Source organism: Lynx rufus, unplaced genomic scaffold (genome assembly GCF_022079265.1).
Source record: "Lynx rufus isolate CCGP_SWC_20201006 ecotype Redwood Valley unplaced genomic scaffold, mLynRuf1.p SCAF_8, whole genome shotgun sequence".
In the NCBI taxonomy this organism is placed as follows: Eukaryota; Metazoa; Chordata; class Mammalia; order Carnivora; family Felidae; genus Lynx; species Lynx rufus.
In genome coordinates this window covers 58,273,919-58,299,296 of record NW_025814896.1, presented here as the reverse complement: position 1 = coordinate 58,299,296, position 25,378 = coordinate 58,273,919, and the positions used below count along the sequence as shown (strand labels likewise).

General features: G+C 42.7%; 1 protein-coding gene across 5 annotated transcripts in view; it reads left to right on the top strand.

The window, feature by feature from the left end:
* Positions 1 to 25,378, top strand: part of IL1R1 (interleukin 1 receptor type 1) — a 129,666-nt gene that overhangs the window by 47,654 nt on the left and 56,634 nt on the right. For 4 of the 5 annotated variants that reach the window (XM_047067528.1, XM_047067525.1, XM_047067530.1 and 1 more), the window contains exons 2-3: positions 1,961 to 2,222; positions 2,368 to 2,465. The gene's annotated coding sequence lies outside the window, so the exon portion shown is untranslated. The remainder of the gene's footprint in view (positions 1 to 1,960; positions 2,223 to 2,367; positions 2,466 to 25,378) is intronic. The other variant, XM_047067526.1, reaches the window with a different exon arrangement.

Here is a 25,378-nt window from a genome sequence, read left to right as displayed (position 1 = left end):
CTAGAGTTAGGGATGGAGTTAGCCCCTCAAGGCTCATGGCTACTCCTCGTTGGAGAAAGGGTAGAAAGTTCATTCAGACCTTGGAGGGACTTCTCAGCTGTTTCACTGGGATTATGTCTTAAGCAGTCTGTTGATTTACCAGGTGGCCTAGACCTGAACACTCACATTATAGATAGGTTAGAAATGTCAGCGAAACTATTGCAGGAGCCTTAAACCTCAAGACCATTCTGCCTATTTTTAATGTTGTTGAAATTCCTGCCCATGGCTAAAGCAAAACATTTGGTATCTCATTTAAATTTCATTAATCTACCAATTAATTGTGGTTATTTGGTAATTACCTAGAATGGGAAGGCATTCTGGGACACCTTCTGGAAAGGATACCAATAGTGTGAGGAAATTGCATTGTCCCTGAGTACATATATTCCCCCACCCCCACCCCCAAATAGCACTGATTCCAGGTAAGACTTGAAGAACAATGCCAGATGGCCTCAATCTGGGCTCTACCCTGCCTGGGGAAGGGATCTGGGGGAAGGGATTTGCTTTTTCTACACCTCAGTCTCCTCATCTGTAACACGGGTCTAAAAATGTTAAATTTCCTAGAAAAGTGCCTGAAACCTAATAAGTGGCTACTCTTGCTGTCTGTTATTAGTCATGGAGGCAAGACACAGGTTCAGAGCAAGAAGAATCACCCCAGGATGCAGTGGCGGGGGGGTATGCTTGAGTGAATGGTGGTAAAGATCAGAAGTCTGGGGGTGGGGCAATGAGGAGGGTTGGAAACGTGCGTGTGGGTGTCGTCACATTCGCAAAGATAAGAGATGGTGGTAGGGCGGTGGCTGCCCAGCATGGGCAAGCCAAGGTTTGAACAGTGTCTTCTCGAGTCAGTGGGTGGCCATCCAGATGGGCACGAGGGGTTCTTGTGAAGGGCAGTGGGAATGAGGCAGAAAGACGTGTTGAGGCCAGCTGATGGCCAGAAGGAGAGGTTTGGCTATGCCGCAGATTTTATTTTTCAAGTTTATTTATTTGTTTGTTTGTTTATCTTGAGGGGGGAGGGGCAGAGAGAGAGGGAGAGAGAGACTCCCAAGCAGGTCCGGTGCTGGCAGCACAGAGCCCAACACAGGGCTGGAACTCATGAAACTGTGAGATCATGACTGGAGCCAAAACCGAGAGTCAGACGCTCAACCAGCTGAGCCACCCAGGCGCCCCTTTGCTGCAGATACGAGAGCAGCACTGTGAAAAGCCTGACCCTATGTCATGTTGAGAACATGAATGCCGGGTGTAGAAGGGGGTCAAAGGAGAGAGGGAGGAAAGAGGCAACCGGACAGACAGCACCATCTCTCCTGGATAGACCCCACCGCTTCTGGAGGAAGGCAGAGGTTCTGGCTACACACAGCCCTCATCTCCCCTCACCCTCCCTGCCTGCCACTGTCCCAGCATCCAGACACCCTGTGCCGGAGGGTGATCAGTGGGCCTCCCACCTCTAGGACGCTGAAGAGAGAGGCTGGCGGTGTTCCCAGGGCATGTGGCAGAGGCACAAAGAGACGCTGGGGCTGAAAGATAAAGAGAACTGAATGAAAGGTCCTTCAGGCTCACGTTTGTGGATATTGTTCTAAGAAGGATTGGGAGGACAGCAACCAAGGGAGAGGGTAGGACACCCCAGTCCCCGTCTTGACTCGGGGGATGACGGGACCTGTGGTAGGCTGGACATGCGGGCAAGGCTTGTCTAGGTCTAACGCAAAGTCACATGAGGACAGAGACACAGGCTTGTGAAGTGTTCGAGGTGAATGTGAAATAAAGTGTGTGGGTATTTCGTAAGGGTTTGGCACGTTTTCGGAATGATTCTGGCAGTCTGCCCAGCTCTGAGTTTCCTGTTCGTAGCTCCCCAAATGTGTCACTGCCGAGGATTAAAGCCCCTGTAGGCTCTGACACACACATCACTCAGAGTATTTGTCCTTTCTTTTAGCCTCAGTACCACTGGGTCGGCCGACAAGATGTGAGGTACCCTCTGGTGCTGCACGAACCAGATCCAAAGCTCTTCGGAGAGAGAAAAGAGGAATTAGCAAGTCTATCCAGGGCTGACATCAAAATGCACTTTTGTTTTTAATAATCAACTGCGACTCAGCTGACTTATTTGGGGGAAGAAGCCCTGTGGGCTTACCCTTGGAGTCACCACCTCCTGTGAGGCCAGCCATCCCCAAATGTCCCTACGATGAAGAAAGGACATGGTAAGATGATTAATTGCACTTCTGGTTTTTGTTCCCGTATTTTTTCCTCTTTTTATTTTTGCTTACTTATACATTGAGAAAGTATTTAGGAGGAACACATGGAATTTGATAAAACTGATAATGTTATGCTGTTTGTTGAAAACAGGATTTTTAAGGATTTCTTGGAGCTATATGGCTCTGTTGTAGCCATATTTGACCTAGAGATGTGTCTGTGAGTCATATGAAGAGGTCACCTATGATAAGGTATGTTTTACTCTCTGGAAGATTAACGATGAGTGATATGGGAAATATATGCTATTTATAAACCATAAATAGTTGCATGACTTTGGGTAAATTGTGAGGTTTAAGGGATGGGTATTATAAATGAGAAGCTTTAAAAAACATTGTTGTTGATGTTAGAATTAAGACTTATTTTATCACTTTCCATTAAGTTTTGTCAGTTTTAGAGGGGCACAACCTGGGCCAATGTTTGACTGAAGGCCTTGCATTACTATTAACAGACATCCATTGGTTGCATTTAATGGTATAATGTATTGTATTAGCAACACTTGCAGGAGCTTCCTCCAGTAAGGGCTTAAAATGTAATCTTAAAAGTGCAACCATTTTTTTTCAGAGGCCTTACGAATGTTACACCCACAGCTGTAAGGAAGACCTTATACTCTCAGAGGAGATTAGAAACATCCCCTGGTATTTCTTTATTGGACACCCTTGACTTCCATAATCCTAGCAGTAGCATTGTTGTGGGAAAGGATAAGAAAATGGGATAGAATCTGGAAGATTAAAGAGAAATGAGAACACCAGAAGGAGAGCAAAATGAGGTTTACCGTTCAATTCAATTCAATTCAATTCAATTCAATTCAATTCACGACTCTTTGCTCTTAGCAAACTGCTAGTAGGTGCTGTGGTGAGAAAGGATGTTTTCAGAAGGTGCAGCTGATGACCAGCTGGTTTGTGAATCAGGCGACCCACTCATGGGTGGCTGGAGACCACCAAATGTGCTGGAGGCCAAGGAAGGATCTGTGCTTGCTGGAAACGTGTGAATCTGCTGGGGACAGGAGGGAGATAATGCTGCCTAGAAAGAGCAGGGAGTGCTTCTTGAGGTGATTTAAACCTTCCTGATCCTGGTGATGAACTTCAAGAGATACTTAGGGCCTTTCTCAAGGCCACATGCAGGGGTTAGTCTTCTATCCCTCAACCCCTTCTGGGCACATGCCTGCTTGCTTACTTAGGAGAAAACCTTGCCAGGCATGGTTGAGGAATGGCTGGGATTCACTTCTAAAATGTGCCCTTGCAAAATTGGCAAATCGACACGCATCGCCCATGCTCACTGTCAGATACAGAATAAAGGACATAGATCAAGAAAAAAGATGAAAGATAAAAACCCGTCACTGTGTGAATAATGCTGTTAACATTTTGGTGCATATGTTTTTTCCCCGATTGCATTTGCATTTAAAAGAAAAACATCCTTGTACTGTACCTGCTGGTTTATTACCTGCTTTTCCCTTTTGGGAATATATTGTGATCATCTCGCCATGCTAATGAATTTCTTTCTACAAAAGTTGTTTGATCACATTACGTACAGAATTTAGAAATCATGTTGGTAGGTATTGGATTGTTTTCTTTTTTATTATTAACCTTACAAGACTGATGTACTCACTAACCTTTCTATCTCTTCCTGATTGTTTCCTGGGACTGTCTTCCCCAGAGGGAACACCATGGGGTCAAAGGGCATGAGCATTTTTGAAGCTCTTGGTCCCTGCTACGAAATTAATCTAGGAAGGTGCCATTCATGTATACGCCCTCCAGTTCTGTACAGATACCATTTCCCCCACACTTTCACTAACACTGGGGTTTGCCTTTTTTTTTTTTAATTTTTTTTTCAACGTTTATTTATTTTTGGGACAGAGAGAGACAGAGCATGAACGGGGGAGGGGCAGAGAGAGAGGGAGGCACAGAATCGGAAACAGGCTCCAGGCTCTGAGCCATCAGCCCAGAGCCCGACGCGGGGCTCGAACTCACGGACCGCGAGATCGTGACCTGGCTGAAGTCGGACGCTTAACCAACTGCGCCACCCAGGCGCCCCGCCTTTTTTTTTTTTTTTTTTTTTTTTTTTTTTTTAAATGCGCTTGCTAATCTAATAACTGGCAAAGGCTATTTTGTGGTCTTGATTTGCTTTAAGAAAACCCTTTGTAAGTCCTTTTGGTTTCCTATTCTGCCCCTTTGGGTTCAGTCTCTTCTTGTCTTTCTGGTTATCAAAGCAATCATTTCTTACAGTAACTTATGCCAACCTAATTTCTGGGGACTTTGACCTCATTTGATGTCGCTCAGAAGGTAGACTGAGATGTGGGGAATCAGAGGCTTTTGCTCTGAATTGCCACCATTTGAACAACCCAGGGCAAAACTCAGTCTTTATGATTTTATTTCCTTTTTGTCTATAAATTAAAAAAAAATTTTAAAAATCTTTATTTATTTTTGAGAGGGAGAAAGAGACAGAGTGCAAGCAGGGGACGGACAGAGAGAGAAGGAGACACAGAATCCAAAGCAGACTCCGGGCTCTGAGCTGTCAGCACAGACCCCAATGCAGGGGCTTGAACACGTGAAACGCGAGTTCATGGCCTAAGCTGAAATCAGACGCTCAACCGATTGAGTCACCCAACAACCCCTCCGTTTTATCTATAAAGTTCAAAAGTAAGGACTGACTTTTCAACCCACCATATGATTGTATTGGGAACATGGAGAGATGAGACCGAGGAAAGCTTTTTGAATAGAAAAAAAGGAAGAAATACAAAATGATACTATTATGATGGCTGTTTTGTTTATTTATATTCTTGCCTTATAAAGTATGTTGTTTTTGGAGAGCAGCACGCTGAAATTTTGGCAATGTGTTCTAATTCTAGACTTGGAAAGTGTGTGTGTTGAGAGTGTGCACACGTGCGTGTGTCTGTGTGTATGTGTGTGTGTGTGTTGCAACATATTTCTTGGTTCTTGGATTCAGTCCTAGCATTTGGTATGTTCTAGCAGCATATGGACATACTTTAGATTGAAGATGGTTTCTATTTTGTTGCTTACTTATCTCACTTGAATGTAGGACAATGCACCATCCTTCTTATATTGCATTGTCATTGTCCACTTGCTTTGCTCAGTTCCCCCTTCTCAAAGGCGGGGCTTGTTTTTATGTGTGTTTCTCTCTCTAGCACTTGGTCTGGGGGTCTGATACCTCGCGGTATCAGGCTCCACAAATGTTTCTTGAACGAGTCAACAGAAGGTAGCCGGGAACATTTTTACCCAACTCTGCCGGGAAAGGAATCACAGAAGAGTTTGGAAATGGTTTAATTTCATTTGGGTTGGTTTCCATTGTTATTGAGTAAACCTTTAAAGCTCTTAATGGATATTAAGCAAATGAATACAAGCCAAGGATAGAACCAGGAAAACGGAGATCATAAATTTGTAAGAGTAAGTCTCACAAATGGGCTTGGTGTGAGTATAAGAAGCTTTACAGGGGGTACAGAGTTTCACTCTGATCCTCAGCTCGGTGCTAGGCTATCAACATCAGAATCAAACTGATGCTTAGCAACGCTTTGAACTCGGTGCCGAATAAATAATAATGAGGGCTAATACTTCATAAAGCACTTAACTATATGTGAGATCTAGTTCTAAGTGCTTTGTATATAAGGTAGTCACTGTTATGATCTTATTCTGCAGATTAAGAAGCTGAAGGACAGAGAAGTGATTTGCTCAAAGTCAGTGCACAGCTGGGATTCATGATGCAGTCTTACTTAGAGCCCACAGGTTGGTGAGGGTAGGATTGACTGAACCCTAGAGACGATGAATGGTACGTAGGTTTGGGACCGCTGACCCACCGATGATGTTTGTGCTGTCCAGTTGGCTACATAGCCACCGTTTACTGAGTTCCCACTAAGGAACACACACTGATCTGCATTCTTACATCATTATATCTCATCTTTTTCATAACATTGCAAAATTGGCATCATTATACATGCTCAGGGACCAAACCAACTCAGACTCTGAGAAGTTCGGCAAGTGGCCCAAAGGTGATGAGATGAGCTAGTGATGGGAGATCCCCATCAATCTATATCAAGTCCATTGAACTTCCTAGCCCCCATGCTACAGTGGTCTGGACAGTTGAGTGCTGATGTGATGGATTCCTTGTCCAAAAGTGCTATGAGTCCCGTGCTACATTTGAAGGTGTCGGGCCTGGAAACTCAGCCAGTTCATCCCCTCACTTGGGGATTGTGGGGAGGTGGGGTGCTCTGCTCTGTTCTCTCTGATTCTATGTGGGCCATTGTGAAATGGTACCTGGAGTTGATTTTCAGGCTGACATTCCCTGGCAGGATCATCCAGTTTATCATCTCGGCCTAGACACGTTGAGTGTTTAATACGTGGGGACACTTTCCCTAAACGTTCTATCCATTGGGCCCCTAGTTCTGCACCAGGAATGTCCAAGAAATGTCTCCAAGGAAGCTAGAATGAAGTAAGGCAAGTACTAGCTTGGGCGAGGAGGCCCAGCTTTGTTTTCTCCTGGCAACTGACCTATCTTCTCTTCGTTTAGTTGTTCCAGTTATAAGATGGGGATAAGAATATAATTTAAAGTAGTATTTTATACAATTTTCTGTTGAACTTTTCAGTAAGATTTTGGAATTAGATTTTTTTTTCAACAAATAACATATAGTTTGTGTACTTTTGAATAGATAACACACAATTTAAAAGGGGTATCTAGTGAAGTCTTTCCTCTCTTTCCTTTTCTTGGACGCCTCTTTCCCTCACTCTCACCAACAAGTAGCTAAACGAGGGTTAATAGTTTTTTTCCACCTTTTCCACACTGTATTAGTCAGGGTTCTTTAGAGAAACAGGGCCAGCAGGAGATACGTATATCAATCTCCTATTGGTTTTATATATAAAATTGGGCATGTAATTGGGATCCTGAGAGAGCGAGAGCGAGAGAGATTATAAAGTATTGGCTCACATGGCTATGGAGGCTGAGAAGTACTACTATCTGCCGTCGACAAGGTGTAGACCCAGGAAAGCAGGTGGCATAGTTTTAAGGCCTAAGAGCTGTAGAGCCAAAGGTGTAGATTCTAGCCCAGGTCTGAAGGCCTGCGAACAAAAAGCATGGAGGGCAAGAGAAAACAGATGTCTGAGCTCAAGTAGAGCTGATTCAACTTTTCTCTGCCTCTTTGTTCTGTTGCGACCCCCAAGGAATTGGACGATGCTCATGCATACTGGGGAGAGCCATCTGCTTTATGAGTTCAAACACTAATCTCTTCCACAAGCACCTTCCCAGACACACCCAGACACAGTCTTTAACCAGCTATCTGGGTGTCCTGTGGCTCAGTCAAACTGACACATAAAATTAACCATCACGCACACTGATGGTGTACCCTCCTCTGCACCTTAGTCCATATCTGCATCTAGTGAGGTGCATTTTTAACCTTTCAGTGGACTTTTAAGTTGCTTGCAGCCTTTTGCTATTACAACCAGTGTTGCTATGAATAAAAGCCTCACCTGTGTCATTTTGCAGAGGGGCAAACAAGCGTATTTATTGGCTAAATTCCTAGAAGTGGAATTACAGGTCAAAGACTACGTGCATTTGTGATTTTGTATGTATTTCAAAATTGCCCATCCACGTACCACCTACTTATGCCAATGAACACTTCCTCTGGAATATTGGAGAGAATGTTTCCCCATGCACTTGTCAACACAGTATGCCAGTCAGCTGTTTTTGTGGTTTTTTTTTTTTTTGACATTTATTTATTTTTGAGAGACAGAGAGAGACAGAGCATGAGCGGGGGAGAGGCAGAGAGAGAGAGGGAGACAGAGAACCCGAAGCGGGCTCTGGGCTCTGAGCTGTCAGCACAGAGCCCAATCCGGGGCTTGAACCCACGAACCGTGAGATCATGACCTGAGTTGAAGTCGGACGCTTAACCGACTGAGCCACCCAGGCACCCCCCACCAGTCAACTGGTTTTTATGAAACTTTTGTGATCTTTTGGAGGAAGAGGTTAACTCAGCTTTTTAAAAAATTTTTCATATCTCATGTCATGATGGAGGTTTCTTTTTTTAGGCTTTATTTTTTCCACGTTTATTTATTTTTGGGACAGAGAGAGACAGAGCATGAACGGGGGAGGGGCAGAGAGAGAGGGAGACACAGAATCGGAAACAGGCTCCAGGCTCTGAGCCATCAGCCCAGAGCCCGACGCGGGGCTCGAACTCATGGACCGTGAGATCATGACCTGGCTGAAGTCGGACGCTTAACCGACTGCGCCACCCAGGCGCCCCTAGGCTTTATTTTTTAACAGCAGTTTTAGGTTCACAGCAGAATTGAGGGGAAGGTATAGCGATTTCCCATTTATGTTCTTCCCCCACACATGTATAGCTTTCCTCATTATCAGTATGCTCTCCCTTCCTGGAGTTTGTTACCATTGATGAACCGACACTGACACGTCGTTTTCACCCAAAGTCCATAGTTTACATTGGTGTTCACTTTCGCTGTTGTACTGTGGGTTTAGACGAGTATATAATGACATGCACACATCACTGTGGTATCACACAGAGTATTTTCACTGCCCTAACGTCTTCGGTGTTCCACTTATTCATTCTCCCCATCACCACCCGACAACCTGGGGCAACCACTGATCTTTTACTGTCTTCATAGTTTTGCCTTATTCAGAATGCTATATAGTTGGAATCAAGGAACAGATTGGCTTCTTTTACTTAGAAGTGGGCATTTAAGTTTTCTTCGTGTCTTTTCATGGCTTGATGGTTCATTTCCTTTTAGTGCTAAATAATATTCCACCATCTGGATGTACCAGCTTATTTATCCATGCATCTACTGAATAATATCTTGGTTGCTTCCAAATTTGGGTAATTATGATTAAAGCTGCTATAAATATCTATGTACAGGTTTTTGTGTGGATGTAAATTTTCAACTCTTTTATGTAAATACCGAGGGGCACAGTTTCTGGATTGTATGGTAAGTCTGTTTTGTAAGAAACTGCCGAACTGTCTTCCAAAGTGGTTGTACCATTTTGTATTCCCACCTGCAATGAATGAGAGTTCCTGTTGCTCTACTTCCTCGTCAGCATTTGTCGTTGTCAGTGTTCTGGATTTTGGCCATTCTAATAAGTATGTAGTGGTATTGAGATTGTTTTAAAAACTGTTTGTGATCATAAGTTTTGGTTTACTCAATGATTGTTTTCTTAGGCCTTGCTAGGTGTCTAGCCATGAGACACCATAGTGAGTGAGGGCAATCTGGCTGCTGCTTGCAAGGGCGGCACAAAAAAGCTGGGCAGCAGCACATGTACCAATAGTGATTAGCACCATGAAAGAGACAGACTGCTGCTAAGATGGTGACTGATGAGCCAAGATCTACATTAGCTTGGTGATGCAGGTCCTGGTGGAGGAGGGCGGGGTCTGAGGCACACAGGTGGAAGGCAGAGGGTTCAGCATGGTAGAGCCCTGTTGAAGGAACAGAAATAGACATGTATACGGTTGGTCAAGTATGAGGGAGGGGGCTTGGAGATGAGCTTGGAGATGGGCAGGGGGCAGATCATGGTGGGCATTTGCGGCCATTGTTAGGAGATTGGCTTTTATTCTGAATTTCAGGTAGCCTTCAGTCATGGGCTGGAAAGATGGTGACAGAGTCTATAAAGTCTTATGCTGTAGACCATAATAGCTCATCTGGATAGTGGATGTCATGGGCAGAAGTCGTTGCGTTTGCCACAAGAGACAGTGACATGGCTGACATGTGGTAGAGCATTGGCACCCAAGATACTTCACTCTTTTGCCCAGCCCTGAATTCCTGTGTGTGTGACAAGTGACAAAAGCTTTGCCCAAACAATGCCATGGAGATGTTCCACAAAAATACATTCTACCTCTCCCAGAAGTAAAACTCAGCTTATAAGGACTTTCTCCTTCATTATCTCACACCTTGCTGAATTAACTGGTCATTTTCACAAATCCCTGTAGCATTTCCAGTCTGGGCCAAGCACTGTACTGGGTGCCCCCAGGAGGAAAAGGAAGAGGAAGTGGGAGGGAAAACAGAAAGCTTTAGAAAATGTGCAGCAGTTTACAGTCTGGCTTCTAGAGAATCAAATGTCAACAACCAAAAGGAAGGCAGGAAAGGAACAGCAAAAGGACCCTGCACCTTTCAGCTTCCAGATGAAAACTCTGGCCTCATGGTGTGGGCCATGTATGTGCTTCTCCCACATCCTTCTCTGGAGGTGCAGGTAGGGTTATCATTCTAACTTTAGAGGTGAAGACTAGAGAGCTTTCCTTAAGACCACTGAGTGAGCAAGGGGTGGAGCTGGGACTGTCCCCTGAGCACTGAGACCATGGCTTTCTGTACTCCATAATAAAGCAAATACCTAAGTTTTATTATCTGGGGAAGGCCCTGAGGAGAGGTTTTCCCTCTACTATGACTGCTTTTCCACCCTGGTCCTTCGGTTCCATTCTTATGGGGCTACTTTGCTCATGAGTTTGCGATGCTGGGAGGGCTCTGCAGAAGGGGTATGGATGGACCGTGCCCTTGGGTACCTGATGATAAGGCTCCAAGTTGAGAAGAGCCTCCATCTTGTAAAGAAACATAAGAGAACAAGACAAAGTATTGATGATTGGGGGGGGCACTCAGGCCTGTCTGCATGGCACAACTGGTCATTTGTGGCCACAGCAGAGTGGGGATTAATGTATATGCATGGAGGGGTACCTGGAATGAAGACTCCATGAACTTTGGCCCTGAAGAGATGTTAAGGGATGCAGGCTTCCATGGACATAGAACATCTGGATAGGAAACTGGAAGGCTGTAGGTCAGTTTCATAAGCTCAGGAAGCTTCTCCTCCTGGTCCCGGGAAAAGAGGGCAGTGTTTCCTTCTGAGAGGAAGGGACTCCTCAGGTGAATTCTAGGTGCTCAACCAACCCAGACAGAACTGTCCAGTTGAAAGCAACTTGGGGAAGGGACTGTCAAGTGATAATGATGGGTAAAAAAGGCAGCAAAAGGGATATATACCAAAAAGCAAAACAAAAAAAGTCCAGAAACATTATTTGTAAAATTTGAAATGTGTCTAAACATACTTGTTAAACATAGTTGAAATAAATATCTGAGGATTCCTAGATTTTTAGGCTTTTTAGTTTTCTTATATCTATGTTCAATCAGTCCATAACAATGGCATTATTTGCTTTAAAGACTGAAATTTCAGAAAGGATTTTAGCAAGTTTGATGTCTGAAGCCTTCAGACATTCTCGGACTCAATGAATGAATAATGACATTGTTCTAACATTAACTAGGTGATGGCATGTGTGCGTCTTTTGTGGATGTCTGCCTCTTTTTATAGTTTGAAGGGGTATTATTGGACACAACCATTCTTATAAATTATCCCGTCTTGTTTCTAAAGATACCAAACCTCTTGACAGTGAGCCCTTTCTTGGTTGAGGTAAGCAGTGTTGCTTTTGATGACTGTAGCCACTCAGTCAATTTTGCCGACAGCATATTCCAACATGGGTCACAAAACCAACACATTCCAAAGCCATGAGTGCACCCCCCCAAAAACTGATGTGGTTACCCTAACTCTATTCCCGGAGTTAGTGAGAGGGTAGAACTTGACTGGAAATCCTCGGGCAACTTTTCTTTTGTTATCTTTTGTTAGGTCTTTTGTTGTCTGTGATTTCATTTGCCCACCTCTTGATCTCTTTGTTGTAGGCTGACTAGCAGCCACACTCTTCTGGAAATACCAACAATGTAGCACCCTCCTCCCCTGCCCCTGTCGGTCTCCTCCCCATGATTTCTGGGTGCTTCTCAGATATTACTTGTGTTCCTTACATGGATTTTATTATTTTTAATTTTTCCTGAAGGAGACAGAGACCCAGAGACAGCAAGTAGTTTCTCAAGATGTAGTGAATGATTAACAGGAGTCCAAATATAAACACGTGTCTGGGGCGCCTGGGTGGTGCAGTCGGTTAAGAGTCCGACTTCAGCCAGGTCACGATCTCGCGGTCAGTGAGTTCGAGCCCCGCGTCAGGCTCTGGGCTGATGGCTCAGAGCCTGGAGCCTGTTTCCGATTCCGTGTCTCCCTCTCTCTCTGCCCCTCCCCCGTTCATGCTCTGTCTCTCTCTGTCCCAAAAATAAATAAATAAACGTTGAAAAAAAAAATTTAAACACGTGTCTGCTGGAATCCCAACATTCTTTGTATTTTGTTGTGCTGAAATGGTAAGAGAACTTGAAGAAGGGAAGCACTGGTTTATGGAATCATTCTTCTTCTTTTTTTTTAATTTTTTTTTAACGTTTTTGAGAGACAGAGAGAGACAGAGTATGAGTGGGGAAGGGGCAGAGAGAGGGAGACACAGAAACTGAAGCAGGCTCCAAGCTCTGAGCTGTCAGCACAGAGCCTGACGCGGGGCTCAAACTCACGAACTGCGAGATCATGAACTGAGCCAAAGTCGTACACTCAACCAACTAAGCCACCCAGGCGCCCCTGGAATCATTCTTCTTAAGGTGTAGTTGAAGTAGTCACATTTTTATGAGTGTTGATGTTTTTCAAAGTTTGTTCACATGAAGCACATGATTAAGGTTCCCTCTTTCCTCCTCTGATATGGATTTATCACCCAAATGGGCACATGTTATCTGTAAGCTAGTTTTTTTCAAAAAGGTATCATGTGCAAGGGTTATTTTCCACCCTCTGCAATAGTCAGTAGATAATTTTTAAACTAAAATCAATCTAGATGAAATATACATAATAATAAGGTACAAATTAACTTGATAGATATTTCTCTGGAATGATTAAACAGACCCTGCCTGAAGTAGGTGGGAAAAACCTGATTTCACAAATAGTATCATCTGTCCATTAAAGAATAATCTGTATATCAAAAAAACAACAACTGATAACAAGTGTTGGCAAGATTGTAGAGAAAGGGGAAGCCTTGTGTACTGTTGGAGGGAATGTAAATTGGTTATGGTTACTACTGAACATGGTATGGAGGTTCCTCAAAAATTTAAAGGAGAACTACAGTGTGATTGAGTCATCCCACTTCTGGGTGTATATCTGAAGGAAGTAGAAACAGGATCTTGAGGAGATATCTGCACCCCCATGTTTACTGCAGCGTTATTCACAATAGCCAAGATACGGACACAACCTAAATATTTGTCAGCTGGTGAATGGATAAAGAATATGTGGTATATATATGCAACGAGATATTATTCAGCCACGAGAAAAGAAGGAAATCCTGCCTTTTGCAACAACATGGATGAAGCTTTAGGGCATTAGGCTAAGTGAAATAAGCCAGACAGAAAGAGAAATGCTGTATGATATCACTTACATGTGAAGTCTACAAAAGCTAAACTCAGAGCAACAGAGTGGAGGAGTGTTGTTCTTAGAGGGAAATAGATTTTGATCAAAGGATAAAAACTTCCGGTTATGAAATTAACACATTGGGATCTAATGTACAGCATGGCTATTATAGCTAATATCATGCACTTGAAATTTGCTAAGAGCAGATCTTAAATGTTCTAACCATAAAAAAAGAAGTGGTAATTATGTGATGGGTTGGGGGTGTTAGCTTATGCTATGGTGATAGTCATTTTGCAATTTATAAATGCATCAGATCCACACCTTGTGCACCTTAAACTTACACAATGTTATACGCCAATCATATTGATATTCATGTACCTATACACATAATGTAGCTGGCAGTGCAAAGATTCACGGGATTTCTTTCCTAGAAGGAAAATACGTGGTTATAATCACTGGTGATAGAATGTGTACTTAGACTTAGTTGACTTGAAAAATCTCATGTGAACTTACCACGACTACCTCTTTTTAATAAATTTCCCTCAAGATTTAAGCATTTCTCTAGATTAATATGGTGGGTTACTGAGCTGACTCGTAAGGAGAAGGAGCGGTTCCATTTTTGCTATTGTAATAATGTGGGAAATTACACCCAACACCATTCACCATGCTTGAATATTTATCATCAACCTCAAATTCTGAGTTTTATTTAACAGCAAGATTAGAGTTCTAAACTTCTTTTTCCCAGTTGGAACCTTTAAGAACTTTGGTATGACAGTGTGATAAGTGTACAGAAACTACCTTCACAGGAAAGAGAAAAATGCTACGGGGAGGGGTGGTGGAGACAGGTACTTCCTTTGGTCTGGAACTGATGTATTGATGTCCAGATTATAAATTACTGTTCTAGGGAAACCTGCTGTGTGTGACTAAGTCCCTGAGGCTCAACTCTCTTTCTTTGCCTGGCCACAGTAGGCTGGGTCCATGTAGAAAACAGGTTTTGCTGTGTTAGCGAACCATGCAGTTCTGTACAAATTGGATATACGTCTGCTGAATAGGATCATCCTCTATGGTCTAGGCCAGTGGTCGTCAATCCTGGCCTGTGTATCTGAATCACCTGGGAAGCTTTAAAACATGCTGATGCCTGGGTCCCACCATCAGAAGTTCTCATGTGATTGGTCTGGGACACAGCATCAGCACAGGGATTTTTAAAAGCTTGCCAGGTGATTATACCATGCCACTGGTATAATGTGGGTTGAGAACCACTGACCTGGGATGTAGACAGCCATAAATTCAGTAAATTACCTGAGCAAACAAGAAGCTGGCTGGAGCAAGGCTGTCCAGAGCGATTGCCACATCCTGCCTGCTGGGGGAATTTACATCCATTTCCCAGAAAACCTTGTCCCTAGAAGTTACCAAAGGCTCTCCATCCCATCAGTGTGGGTGGAATTTTCTAAGGCACGGTGGGCATTAGTCGTGTAAATGTAGCCACTGTGTACTTATTTGGCAAAGATTCACATGTCTGCTCTGTTCAAGCTATAGTCAGAGAAAGAGCCTGCTTTTAAGAACTTGAGTATCAGGGCAGTGAAGAACTCGTCCAGAACGAAGTTGGGGTTGCCAGTGCCATCAGAGAGGGGGAGGTTAAGCCAAGGGTTCAGAGGAGGGGAGAGAATCCCCCCTGGTTGGAGGAGTGGGGAGGAAGGCATGAGCTGGAGGAGGAAGAGTGACTTTCTCTGTGGAGGGAAAGAGGTAGCGACCGGGGAAGTTGGTGAGGAGGCAAACACTTGCAAAAGCTAGAGTCCAGGGAGACCCAGGCGGGTGTAGGACCCGCAATGGAGTGGTCTGGCCTCATCCCAGCCGCAGTGGGGGCCCCTGTGTGGCAGACTTTGACTGCCAACATTGAAGCAAAAAGTGAGTAGGGACTTGCCTAGTACTATTTATTCAGCTAACGTGGATGGTTCAGAAGAAAAGTGTGTTTTGGTCTAACCATCCTTTTTGATAAGGTGGAAAAGAAGCCCACATAGGTTACCCAGTTTTGTGCTGGCAAGGTAAGTGTATTGCATTTGGTGGTTCAGACTCTTCTAATTGCCTTTTCTCGAACTGTTAAAGCTTCCTTTGTTCTTCCCCAGTTCTCCTGAGGAAAACACTTAAGAACTTCCCCCTCCTCCCCCCCACACAGGATCTTGTCTAAAGTAGTAACAGTGAAACTCTGAATATGAGATGATGAGGTGCAGCCATTAAGAGGTTTGATGGTTCGCACAGTCTTTACTTAACAATTTGGGGTCATATTGACTCTTAAGTAAATATGGCAACTGCTTTTCTTTTTCTTCTTCTTCTTTTCAAAATACAAAAACAAACTTTAAAAGTAAGGCAGATTTTGGAATAAATGGACAACATACTTCTGCAAATGATGTTTCTGGATTAATTTTATTACATCCGAATGCTCTTTAGTGTATTTGGGGAATTTTATTAATAAGAAAGTCTAAGTGCTGCTAGTGAGTCAGCCTCTGAGACATCAGTACTCCTATAGTTGAGATCACTTTGTGTGAGTCTGACTTTAAAGCATCAAAAAGTATTTAATGAGTTCTCTGCACTGGGTTAGGCGCATTGGAGGATACAAAAAGATAAAATGAAAATAAAAATAAAAATAAAAAAAAATAAAATAAAATAAAATAAAACAAAATAATAAAATAAAATGAGGAGGAAGGACATTGTCCCCAAAACCTCTGGGTTTGCTTTTTTTGTCCCTTTTGCACAGTCGAAGAAACAGGGCAAATCGGGAAATCATGGCAACAGACTTTCGACACTTGATCCTAATGTGTTCACGATCAGGCTACATTTTTCTAAATAAAATTTGCACATCTATAGTTTCTTAGTTCTGCTTCTTACTGTTCTCATGTTAATTTATTATCCCACTGCAATATGTGTTTGACCCAGTTTGAAAGAATCTAGTGATAAGTGGGGAAGGAAAAAAAAAAACCTTTAAAAAAAGGTTTAAACCTTTAAAAAGGTTTAAAAAAAACACCCTCAAAATGGCTTAAAAAATCTTTAAAAAGTCTTTAAAAAGATTATGCTTATTTCCCTATGAATCTTAGGTGCGTGACAAAGTAAATGTTAACAAGTCTTAGTTTTAACATCTTGGTTTTAAATGTTGGGCAGCGTCGTCCCATATCCACATGTTTTCTCATCACACCACATGTCCAATTTGGGATGGGGAAGAGGTCCTTACTCTACACTTGAAATCCTAATACTTTCTCTGCCCACCTTTGGGGGACCACAAATAACAATGCAAAGCACCTACCATATGCCAAGTATCACAATAAACACTTTTATCTGTGTGTTTGCCATTCTGGAAAGGTGACAGAGGGGGCATGAGACTGATGAAGCAAATTTGGAAATAGTAGAGCTGGAGGCACCTTGGCCTCTCCTGTGAGTTAATGCTGTTTGTGGCATTGTCGTGCATGGACGTTTTTTGCTTAGCTCTCTTGTTGACATTACAAAATCAAGTGCGTATATTACTGTTAGTTATCTCTGACTTCTCAGATCATTAAACAGCCTCCAAAATCTCTCTTCAGTTACTTCTGTACTCAGATTGCTGCCTTTGAGTCTCTATCCTATCTTTCTTCTGGCACGTTCCTGGCATGTTTCTTCTGGCATGTTATTTTTATCAGTAGGTTAATCTCACCTTGTAACTCAAGGACTCAAGACAGCTTATTGCTTATTTAAATGTGTGTCCAAGTCTGTATGGCTCCTTGGGGATGTGTCATATGGGCTTCTCAGAAATGGCGTTTGTGGGTGGGGGACACTGCTGGGCAGAAAATATTTATTTTGTTCCGAGCACTTGAGTTTCAAAAGTTATATCCTCACTTATTAAGACTTTGGAGGAGTGCCACAGCTGCTACCTCCTGAGAGTTTTCCACCAAAATCAGTCCTCTGGCATGGTAAAGAATGTTTTGCAAAGTATCAAGAAAAGATATATAAATGAATATTGCTCCAAATAAACATACAATTCTGGAAGCAAAGAAAACATTTGTCAGAGGGTAATGGTAAAAACAGTAACCTTATGCTCAAGTTAGGTTGGACCTTGTTTCCAATAACTCAAGCATACCTTGAAACAAACTCCTGACTTTATTTTAAAAACATGCCTTTGTCTAAGGAGGGTTTCCCTTTGTACTCTCATGTGAAGTTGGAATATTTATTATGGAAACCAAATTGAACTTCCTTTGGTCTGCTGAAAATTAGAAAATAAATTGTGTGTAGTCGGTGAGTTATTGTTCTGAACTTAACTGCATCAGATTAACTTCTGGAACTGAAATCCCAGTGACACAATTTCACAGTGCGATTGTAATGTTTGTGTAAGCTCCAGGTGTTGAGAAAGATGTAAGGTACATCTGGTGCCAATGGCCTTCTCAGTCTGGCAGGGGCAGAGTTTGGAGTCTTAATGGGAATTACATAACAAGTGCAGACCATTAGCTCTTAGCTATGCAGGTGGATTTTAGTTATAACTCATTCTCATGGCCAGAAATCCCTTCATGGGACTCTGTAATGGCTGTTTCGGGAACTCAGGTGGACAAATAGTTTTGTCCTGAACTAGCTCAATTGGAGTTTCCCTCTGAGGTCTCAATGCTTTCAGGTCTCACTGACTTTCACGTGCTTAATTTGATTAGATCAGCCTTCATCTCTGTCATGGGGTCCTTCATGTTAAAATACTTCAGCACAGAGACTTTGATGTGGGTGTTATGTGAGCGTGTGTTATGTTTGTTGTATGCTTTTGTGTATGTGTGTTGTATGAATGCGTGTTTTTATGCGTTGTGTGTATGTTGTATGGCTGTGTCAAGTGCCTGTTTTTCGTGTGTTGTGTGTGTTGGTGAGTGTTGTGTGTGAGTGTGTATGTTACATGTGTATTTTGTTTGCTGTGTGCGTTTTGTGAGTATTTTGTGTGTTGTGCATATCTGTGTGTTGTATGTGTGTTGCGGGAGTGCCCAGAGCTTAGCATATATTTTACTGGGTGCTTGGTAAATATTCATTAAATGAGGAAAAGGCATAATTCCTGCTCCCATGAAGCTCACTGTATAAACTCACAGGTTGGATTGTCAATTTCTTGAGAGTAGGGTCTAACTTGTGTTATGACACCACTGGCATACGATAAGTATAGGGGCTCAGACGGGAAATATATATCATGTAGCAAACCACAGTCTTGCTCTCAGGCTCAGTCTTCTTGAGGCAGACATTTTCCACATTCACTTTCTCACGTACTATATTATTTCCTTCTTTATTATGTTTACTCTTTATTGTCTGTCTACACCATGTAGAATGTAAGCTCCATGTGGGCAGGAATTTTGTGTGATTTGTTCCCAGATACATCCCAAGTACCTAGAACACTGCCTGGTATATAGTATGTGCTCAATCACTGTTTATTGAATGACTAAATGTAAGAGGAGTTCTAGTATGTTCAGTACAAGTCAAGGTTTTTAGCCAAATACAGACGTTATTATCTCTGTCATAGTTTGTGTTCAATCTCAGTAACTCTTCGTAAATAGCCTTTCAGGGTCTCTCCCTCTTGCTTTTCTCTGGTCCTCTCCCTAAAGTAGATCTAGCATCCTCTAGGGATTGGTTCCCATGCCAGCATTGTGGAGGGGGCCCAACCCAATCTGGCACTGGTGAGATGTCTCATTCTGTTTTGTCAATGGTGGTAGCCCTGTCCTTGGGTCCCTGCTGTGTTTTGTCTACCACGTGTCTATTGTGGTGTGACAGGTCTCACCTGGGTGTAGGCCATCAAGTCACCCAGTACTGATGACTCTGGGTATTGGTGTAGATGTGAGGCTTCTGGACTCCAGTCTTCTGGTGCCAGAAACTCTCAGCAGCTTCTCTCCATCTGTTGGTGGCACCTCTCTCAGCTCTGCAATTCTCCTTGCCCAGCTGGAAGCCAGGTCTCAGTCTGCACCCACCTTCTCTGAGGAAATTGCTGTCTCCCCAGGCGACCTCAGGGGGGAGGAGGCCACCAGCCCTTTCACCATAGATTTCTACTCCCCCTTTCAGTTGTGACTGTAGGAGTTAAGCTCTTGCTTTCTCCTTTTTCTCTTTCTGTGGGCTCTTTCCATCAGCTTCAGGACATTCCCTAACCATCTGTGTGGTAGAGGGTCTCCACTACTTTAGTCTAGCCCTGCTTGGTCTTTGGTTCATGGGTCCAGTCTTCCTCCCTGACTCTTAAGATGCAAAGTCCACTTGAGGAGTTCCAAATAAATACCTTTTGTTTCTCAACAAAGCCTTGCCATTTCCCCAGCATATTTTAAGATACATCTTGCAATAGATGATAGGTCATAGTTAATTGGCAGCATTTTCTTCTTTTCTATTACACATCTTACAATTAATGACATTTTAACTTAGGCTTTTTTTTTGGCCCTTGCCTTAAACTGTATTCTGGAGTTCAAAGATGAGCAATGCCTTCTTTGTTCTAGCCTCCATCTTCCTCTTCCCAAGGTAATAGATGCCTCTTCTTCAAAGGTATGAAACCACTGGGCAACCAGACACAAAGGGTGATCCTGGAAGAGTATACATTGTTATATATTCAAGAAATAGAAATCCCCGTACATAGGATTACTCTCTGAATTAATATAAGTGGGATTGGAGCAATTTAGTGCAATAGATTGGCTTTCATGTTATACAGCTAAAGAAAAGATGTGTCCATTTCTTTCTTCTTTGTCCATTTCAAAGAAGTCCAGCTTGTCATATAGCAAAGACATAAGGACTCCCAGACAAATGAGACAATGCCCACCCAGGTTTTGGGTAAGTCACAGCCCTTGGTAGGTCCTGGTGCAGGGTGAAGATGAAGGCCCCCAAAAGTGATGCCATTAAACACTGGAGTAACCCTCCTGTCTGATTCCTTGATCATTCTGATGATCACTTCTGATCAGAACACTTCTGATGATATCTTGGTTTCTCAGTGTGTACTTCCTGGAAGAAGAAAATGTGCTATCAGTAAATAATAATACCTTATCCCTTTGACAATCTGTGTGTGTGTTTGACACACACACACACACACACACACACACACACGTGTGTGCGCATGCGTGCGTGCACACAATAATGAATGAGTGGACATGAAATAGAGAAGAGCTAACTCTTGGAAAAACAATGGAATCTAAGAATCTATGAAAAAAATCTGATAAGAATGAGGGCTCTCAGCTAGATTTTAATGATTGTAAGCAATAAGAATTGGCAATGGCAAGAGCCAAGGGCATGTTTAAAGGAGATAAACTTGCTCAAGCAGAAAGGAAGAAATTTAGTCACCATTCAGAAGTGCCTCTGGGAACAAGGACAAGGAAGCAGCCTGGCTCCCAGAAGGGCTGAAACAGCCTGGGGGTTGTCTGTCAGAACCTGAATCTCTTTTCATTTTTTGTCTCCACTTCTTGCTTCTCTCTTTCTCTGAAAACTGGCTTTCTTTTCTTCTCTGCTTCACATGGAAGAAAACATGGCCACCCTCCCAAATGGAGTCCAAAGAAGAACAATACTTTCATTTTGACTCCACCCATGACATATAGGAATTAGCTCCACGTATTTCAGGCTTGATGCAAAGTTCTTGGGAGAGAGCATGTAAATGTCCCAACTTTGGGTCTAGTGAATATTCTCAGCCCAACCATCCAAGCGTCCCCAGCCCCACACCTATGGACTGGAAGTGGGGGTCAGGGAGGTTGACTTATCTTCCTCAGAAATAGGGGTATACTATGTACTGAGTAGATACCAACCCAAAGGCATCTATATAAATGGAGAAAGATCAAATGCAGCCTTGAATTAAATATACAAATATATTTAGCCTATTTCCTTAAGGTGACATTGGATCCCAATCCAAGGTGGGTTGATTCAAAGGATGATATAATAGGGGCGCCTGGGTGGCGCAGTCGGTTAAGCGTCCGACTTCAGCCAGGTCACGATCTCGCGGTCTGTGAGTTCGAGCCCCGCGTCGGGCTCTGGGCTGATGGCTCAGAGCCTGGAGACTGTTTCTGATTCTGTGTCTCCCTCTCTCTGCCCCTCCCCCGTTCATGCTCTGTCTCTCTCTGTCCCAAAAATAAATAAACGTTGAAAAAAAAAATTTTTTAAAAAAAACAAAGGATGATATAATATAATGTCAAAGATTGGTCAAAGACATTTAACCACAGATGTACCATGCTACCCTTATTTCATGGGAAGTTGTATTTTTTTTTTATCTTTTTGGAAACAGCATTATGAAGCCAACTTTGAGAAGCAAGCTGAGTTTTCTTATAAATACATTTAGCTTCTTTGGAATGAAGTATTCCCAGAGTTCCATGCTCAAGGAAAATTTGAGTACAGCAAAAGTACATTTACCAGAATCAGTGGTCAATGAAAGGATCAGGGGAAATACTTCACATATATGCTTTACACACATGCAATAATAAAATGTTATGGTTTAAAATAGTGTACACTAATACAATTCCAAGAACATAGAGAAATGAGTAGAGTGTCTTAGGTGGATCCTTCTTGGTTGATGGAGAGCAAGGAAGGGGATTTGGAAGAAATTGTAGTGGAAGATGGAGAATAACAGGGAGAGGAAATTGGGGGAGAGGTTGGAAAAGGGGAGGGAGAAGAAGGGAAGGTTTTTGAGTGAGGTCATCTCAGTAGAGCCCTCAGATGCTGCCTGCACTATTTGAGCCAAGGAAGGGTTTGACAAGGATAATGCAAGAGACAGCAGAGTGGCCACCCTCATAGCTCTGTAGACTGTTGGCTAAGGGGATCTCCTGGAAGCTCTTTCTCAGCTACTACCCAACTATCTAGAACCCATTGATCACTTAGCATGTGCTGTGTTCTCCCTGAAGAACAACTTGGTAGGAAAACCACAGTAGAGGATTTACTCTTGTGACTTCATCATCTCTTCATGAAGACTAATTCCGTACTGGGATTTAGTTTGGCACAAACAATGTTTTTCTTTCCCCTTGGTCACAAGTCTTTGTAACCATATTGTTTCTTGGACTGAGGGCTTCCGGAGAAAGTGAAGGGAAGAGTTTCTGACATGAGTTGAGGGCAGTCACAAAGGTGAGTTAGAATTAAGTCACATTTAGCAGCCTGAAATGACAATGTGGCACACAGGTGATACATGAGAATAAGGGAGATGTTTAAAAAGGGAAGCCCAAAACTTTAAGAACTCTCAGCCCCACTGTGGTACTTATGGCTCAGGAGTGTCAGCCAAGCTGGTTGGGTCAAGCCTTTCTCACAGTCTTGGGTGTAATATTTCAAAGCAGGGCTTGTGTTAATAAAAAAACAAGTTCTAAAGACAAAACTCAAATTATCCGTGTTTCAAAAGGAAAGCTGAGGAAAGCTGAAAAGATCTCTGGAGGGGAGGGGCTGCCCATGAAAAAAGACCTCTTTTGTGATGCTCTGGATGCTGCAAAACTTGGAATTAGAAATGGTTTTCCTAGAAGACTTGCCATTGAATAGGCCACCAACTGTGGAGAAGGAATGGGATAAAGTCAAGGGTGAACACATAGACAATGAGGACAAGTCAAAGACAATGGTGTTGTTATCTCCAACCATTAGCTTTGTTTTGAGACATGAATTAGATGATTTAGATCAGTGGTTTTATTTTTTTTTAACATTTATTTATTTTTTGAGAGAAAGAGAGAGAGTAGGGGAGCATCAGAGCGAGGGGGACAGAAGTAGATCAGTAGTCTTACCCTCCAAGGACTTAATGCTCTCTTTCTTAAAAAATATTTTATAAATCCCCTTTACTATTCTATAATGAAATTTACCGAGAACATATACTACCTGCGCGTGGTATTAAAAATTGAACTATGCTACCCTAACCATGATGTGAAGGAGAAATAAAAGTGATTCCACATTCAATTCAATGTGTATGTACATGAGTATGACTGAGCTGGAAGACACAAAGAAACAGGTGCTTGCAGTAACACACACACATGTCTGTAAAGTGGCAGCTGCAAATGTAGATGGAAACAGTCTGTGTCTCCCTGGAGATTCCAATATCATTAGTGGCATTGCCTTCAATGATGTGATTTTCCCCAGTGGTGAAAAATCTTTTTTAAAGTTCCCCCCAAAATAAAGTTCTACTTCACCTCAATTTTTGTGGTAGCTGCATTTCCAAAAAATTCAACACATATGAAAATGACACAAAAAATGCTATGTGTTTCTATGAAAAACAGAATTAGGCTCTGGGCTTAGATTTTACCTACCTTCTTGTCTGGTGGGATATTTTCAAGTTTTGTGGGATGGAGGACATTTTGTCGTTTAGTGCGGCCCTGGGTATTGCAGAACCTCTAGTATTCCCAATTTCTGTCCAGTAAATAATGCACCCTCCCAAACAGACAACCACTTAAAACTGCCCTGGGAAAATTCTGGGCTTGTTGGTTAGTGGCTGTTATTCTGAGGAGCAGTTGGTAGCTCTTTAAACATACAGATTTCCAGGCATCATCTGTGGAGATTCTGCTCGGAAAGGAGGGCTCTAGAATGCCCATGGGACTCTGGCGCATAGCTGGGTATGCAGCCCACTGACCCAGCCATCTCTCGATCTGATTCATGAGGCCCCTTTCTCATATCTAGGGCCAGTGGCTATTTCGTCTGTGTTTGAAGGAGAAGGGTTGTAATGTCAATGCTCTTTCCAGCCCACGTATTAGCCCAAATGCAAGCCATGAATTGGAGCAGTGGTCTAAGCTTCTATGTAAATCCCTTTTTTGGGTCCTTCCTTGTGTGCAGCAGCCCAGGGGGTGGTTGATTCATGATTTAGACTTCAGCTTTCTCTGATCTGCTCATTCCTATGTTCCGAACCCTCACTTCATCAAGGGTGAGAAACACTTTGCTTCAGGTCTCCATATTGTGAAGTCCTATTGGCTGAGTCAGCTCCCCACATACTCTGTGTGGAGACAGGTAAGTTGTCTTAATGTCAACAACCTACATATTCATGGCCAGGGCCTGATGAGACAAAACAAAGATGGTTGAGAAAACTATAACCGGTTGCATAAGAGGTGGTGCAAGGAAGATAAAACATTGTCAAATGGAAAGGATGAAGAATACTGAAATCAAGTATAAGGACCGTCAATGTGCAGAGCTAAGTCATTCATTCATTCGTTCATTCATTCATCAATATAAGTGAAAATGAATCTACCACACGTCAGGCTTTCTTGTAGACAATGATAGTACAACAGTGAACAAAACAGACCAAAATCCTACCCTCAGGGTGCTTACATTCTAGTAGGCATAGCTGGTTAAGAAACAAGGTCACAAATAATAGAGACAGTGAGTTAGATGTGAACCGTGCTATGAGGCACCGGTAGGGACTTCAGATAGAGTAGCGGAGTGCGTGCATGCTCCCGTGTGTGCTCATGTGCATGTGACATCTAATGGCTTGAGATACCATTTGGCAATGCGGAAGGGAATTTCTTTGGCAATAGTAATTTGGAGTTTAGTAGTGTAGAAAGAATGGGAAAAAGATATTGCGGTTGTCAGGACAGGAAATGATTCAAGTTTTGGTAAAACTTTTTAACAATGAAAAATGAAGGGCAGCAGAACAACTTTGGCATGGCAATAATTGAATTTCTGAGTTTACGTAAGGAATGTTGAGAAACTTCTGGTTGCAAACTGACCTTTTGTTTGTTTTAAGTCCTTCATTATCTCTGAGGACTGTTTAAATTTCAGCTCCCGATAGTTCCTCATGATATTAACAAAATTCACTGTTCGATCACACAGAGAGAGACTGAGTCATTTTACATTTCACACTTGGTTACTTTAGACTTGAGTGTTTGTGCAGAAATATCCTGCTTTTTAACTGTGGTTTCGGTTAGTGTTTTCGGAATAAGGGATTTATTAGCTGTGGTGACAAGTACATACTCTTTTAGCCAGA